Source organism: Artibeus jamaicensis, unplaced genomic scaffold (assembly GCF_021234435.1).
Source record: "Artibeus jamaicensis isolate MK-2021 breed Jamaican fruit bat unplaced genomic scaffold, CSHL_Jam_final scaffold_916, whole genome shotgun sequence".
In the NCBI taxonomy this organism is placed as follows: domain Eukaryota; kingdom Metazoa; phylum Chordata; class Mammalia; order Chiroptera; family Phyllostomidae; genus Artibeus; species Artibeus jamaicensis.
In genome coordinates, this window is record NW_026522059.1 from 36,662,867 (window position 1) to 36,667,774 (window position 4,908).

General features: G+C 43.4%; 1 pseudogene; it reads right to left on the reverse strand.

Annotated features, from left to right (window-relative positions):
- Positions 1–3,146: 3,146 nt before the first annotated feature.
- On the reverse strand, positions 3,147–4,439 carry LOC128626744 (60S ribosomal protein L36a-like; annotated as a pseudogene).
- Positions 4,440–4,908: the final 469 nt, after the last annotated feature.

Here is a 4,908-nt window from a genome sequence, read left to right on the forward strand (position 1 = left end):
CCAAGCAGAGACTCTATCGCTTTTGATGAACTAGTCCCAGCAGTCACATGACATCAATTCCTCTGTAATTACAGGTTCAAAGGGAGGGAACATACACCCCACCTAAAAGAAGAGTCAGAATCATATTGTAAGAACATGTAAGATGGAAAGTTATTTTCAGAGATCTTGTGGGGAAATTACGATTTGACACAAATACAGAGATTTCTGGTGCTAGGGAAGAGTGAGACGGGAGTCTCTGAAGTTGCCTTGGGAAGATCTGAAGAATCGGGGATGACCCTTCGGTGTGAGGAAAGCGTTTTCTCCAGGTGATCACAGCCAGTCTTAACTTTAGAGCGCTGCTCTGAGCTGGGGGACAGGCTAGGTGGTTTAGCTCCCCATCTAGGAGCAGCTAAGAGAAGCTCCTACCTGAGAGGGGCTACTGAGTATCAGCTAATAAATGAAGTTCCAGGGATTGGAAAAAAAGGGACAATGATGAAGCAAACTTATTCAGCCTAGAACCTTGTCATTTTCTCTCATTCGTTATAACGAAATGGGGCACCAGTCTTTTAAAGGGGTCAATAAAGAAATGTAAGGCTGGGAAGGCTGCTCTCCTGAACCATTCCTTAATTAATTAAGTAATCAATTCCACAAACACTTGAGTGCAACTCTGTGCCAGTTGAGGTGAAGGGAGAACCTCGGGAAGAAGCCTAGTTGGTGGCTAAACTGAGAGGTAAAGCCCGAAGCTGAATCTGAGTTGTTGACGGAGGTAAGATGGGAGGGTCAAGCCTCATAAGGAAAGAACCTTGGAGGAGGCCTATTTGCCACCTATTCAGAATGACCAGCCAAGGCTCTCAGAAAAACAAAGATAGGCTAGCTCCCCAGCTGGCTGATTCTCTTTGAGCTGAAACTCAAATTATCTCCACTGCAAACATTTTTGATCAAGTGCTGTGATTTAGATGAAAATACTGCTTCACGGACCATTGTCCATCACTTCTTTCCCTAGGCTTATCTATGACAAATTTTATTTTGAACTATTTTACTTAAAAAAGCTCAAATGTTTAAATTCCTTGTACATCTGTCTTTTTCCATAATCTTAAATATTTTCTTATTGGTGTAAACCTCACAGTAGGGGAGCATTCAGCCAATACTCAGTTTTTCCTTGGCTGGTTATTAAATAAGAGGGATCTTGTTTCTCTTCCCGACTGCTTTCTTTCAGCTTTTTTTTTTTTTTACTACTTATTAGTGCATTGTGGGAGGAGGAGGTGTGTGGAAGCAAAATTAAAATCTAAAACACTTGCTTTGCCACTTATTAATTAGTATTTCCACCCAGAGAAAGGAGATTTTAAGTGCTAGTCAAAACGCTTTCCCGTGCTCCCTTGTTCAAGCTCTCCACTCTAATTAACAGAATTCTTTTGTAATCAATGTGAATTTGTACATTATATCTTTGACATAGGATTTTTCCTTTCATGCACTCTAACTTAATCCTGGACTCTTCTTCAGCTAGGATTCTGAATGTCACTTAGGTTTGTCAATCAATGTTCATTCAGATGCTCTTATTAAGTTGGAAGCAAGACAGAAAACCCCACTGTTTCTGTTTTCTCCTAGCTGATGCTGTGTGGCATATACTGGTGTTTCTTTGGCAGCTTCTTGACCGTGACAGTAGTGGTGTGGTTCTAGATTTTTCCAGTCTTGCAGGTGACTTCTTGATTGCAGAAGACAGCTTCTCTCCTTGTAATTCAGAGGAATGTCTGTCTACCTAGGCCTATGTTTGCTTGGCTCTTGCCAACAATTTCATATGCCATTTAATAACCATTAACTGGTCTTTCAATAAACTTTCATGAACTAGCTAGAGTGGTTCTCCTGTCTGAAACAGATTCCTGGATGAAACAGGTAGGAAATTCGGCAGGACAAGGTAGGAACAAAACTTACTATAGTGTCCTGGACATACATTAATATTAACCCACTGTCACACCTAGTGTTCAGAAAACTGGTTTTAATGCTCGTTTTCTAGAGAATATTAGCCTGCACATCAGTCTACAGAGGCGTGTGGTTCTTTAGAATCTGTGAAGGGGTTCACTTTAGGGACCTGGTCTCCTCCAAAGTAAGAGAAACCCGACTTGTTTTTAAGAACAATAAGGCCCACATTTCTTCCCTCCCTCGAATGTAGGCATGGATATGTGACTAAGTCGTATACCATGAGATGTAAACAGCAGTTGTTTTCTGTGCCTTTTGGGAAATTATTTTAAGAAGATAACTTTTGCACAGCTACCTATATAGTAGCTGCAGCCAACGAGATTTGCCAACAGGCTTGTTGTAAGGTGTGAGAAATACAGAACTAAGGAAAACTTCATGGATTTTGCTCAGAGCTGCTCAGGGATGAAGATGTTAGTAGCTGACATACGGGGGAGGCTATGGGAGGAGGTTTGGGGAAAACATCAGTTCAGTTTGGGATGTGTTAAATTAGAGATAGATATCTGAGATCCAGGTGGAGATAACAAGTTGGCAATTACATATATAAGCCTGGAGTTCAGGACAGAGGTGCAGGGGTGGGGTGCTTTTGAAGGTTTGGCTTGTAGGGCATTGACGTCGTTTTCACAATTTGTTAGATTTTTGTTCACTTGCTCTAAAACTTTTTTGCTCGCACCAATCAAGCCAGAATTAAGTAGCCTTTCTGTCTATTTCATTGCATGAACGCCATGACTAACCAGCCAATGCCATAGGTCTGTGAGAGTCAGACTCCTCTGATTTCTGCTTTGACTTTGCTGTGCATTCCAAGAATCCCACCCACCTTGCCTTGGGGAGATCGATTGCCACCAATCCGATTATCCCATTGCAGTTAGGTGTGACAGTTGAGTGACCATGAGTCACACCGTGAGTCTCGGCCTTCAGGGCAGAGCAATCATGCAACTCTTCAAGGATGAAGGGTTCTTCCCCTAAATTTATTTCTTAAAGTCTTGGTGAAAGGAATCTCTTTGGAGTGCTCCTAGTATGCCCTAAATGACAAACCTCTAACATTCTGATCTAATGTCGTCCACTTCCTCCACATTAACCCAAAGGAGGTTCGTGAAGGGAACCAAAACTCTGCCACCCTGAAGCTGCCCTTTTCATATATTGATTTTTTTATTCCTTAACATTTTATTATCATCTAATAAAACAAAATATGAAGCTTAGAACTGGACCACTTGACCCTTTCTCCTCTTATCTCCTCCCAGTTCAGAACGCTCGCATCTCTTCACAGCCAGCCAGCATTCTCTTAGATCGAGCCTCAGCACAATCTTCTTCGTGGTTTTAGCCTGGTTGGTGGAAACTTGGCTTAGTCTGCCCACCACAGCCACTCTGCTTCCCGTCATAATCTCACTTTTCCTGCACGTGCAGAGCATCCTTGTCCTTCCTGCACCACGTTCCTTTGTGGGGCTGATGCTTGCCACGCTTCGTACAGAAAGTACGGCAGGTTTCAGGGACGTCCGCCAGGTTTGCGAGAGTGCCGTTGGCAAGATGCTGATTTTAAGCTGTTTATTAAAAAACAAGACTCAGAGGGAGCCTTTGACCCCCCACCCCCACCCCTTTTCTGCCTAAGAGATGCAGACAAAGAAACTTGCTTCAGGAGGAGGAGTTAAAAACGTCACCTTAGCCTCGTTTGAATTAAGGATAGTAAACAAAAGGGCTTCAGGCAGGGCCTGGTTGCTAAGTACTCCCTGCGTCCCATCGTTGCTGCGTTGCCTAGCAAGGGTTTTCCTGCCAGGTGCACGCTGCTCCTCCTCAGCTACCCGTAAATGGCCCATTCTCACTGCTGAAATCTAATGCCCTGTCCTCCACTTTTCTCCTTTGCCCAAAATGTCTTATAGGTCCAGGGTGCCTCACTGTCTTTGGATTTTTATGTTTATATGAATTCCCCATGCACAAATGAAAACTTTGATTTTCTCCTATTAATCTGTCTTTGGTAGCCTGATGAACTAGCCCAGCCAGAAGAACTTAGAAGGTGGGAGGAAGAGTATTAATATTTTTTCGCCCCTACAGCAGACATTTCCAGTTTGCTAACAATGGGCCATCTTTCGGTGCAGGTTCCAGCCAACCCACCCAACCATTAGACCTTTTCTAACTCCCAAAGCTGCACACGAAATGCAGAATCTCTACTTAGTGAGTTCATATCAAATTTGGCCTGATCCAACTTTATGTTCTTTCCACTATTATCTAATACCTCTAGTATCCATTCCCACACATGTTCTCCAGATTTCTGCCTTATTTATACATGGAGAAAATTTGAATAGTTATTTTGGAGTGGAGTGTACCTCCTAAAGGGTCACACTTTGTACCTCGCTTTTAGGGGCCTGCTGTGACTTGAGTCTAATCATAAGTGTAGGAGCAGAGAGGGGTAGGCGGGGAGGGAAGTCTTCAGGAGAATCAGTATTGTCCTGCATGACAGCAGCTTCAAGGGAAGCCGTTACTGTTTTCTCAGGCATTGCAACTTTAATCCCCTCAAATTGAGGTGCAGAGAACCATACCGCTGGGGGCGGGGAGGTGGTAAGCCCTTGGAGGTAGGGAGAACTCTCCCACTGGCAAGGAAGACTCCTCAGAATTTAGGGGCTCCATGTCTCCAGCTTCATCATGGTCCTCTCACATGCCTCCACTTCATCTTACAGGATCCCATTCTTTTCTAATCAATGCCTTCCCTTTAATTGTAGACACCCTGCAATGCTGGGAGTTCAACTTTTTGTTGTAATTCACCATGCACAGGATAAGAGTCTGCATTTGATTTTCAGCAATTTTAGCCTTGGCAGCTGCAGAAGATAAGGTTCTCCATCAGGACACTCACAATGTTCTTAGGTCCTTTGTGCGCCCCCGGAGCTTGGAATTCAAATCTCTGACCTCATTGTTGTCTTTTAGTTCTTTGTCTAGCAACATCGGGAGGAAGTAATAAATGTTATTATA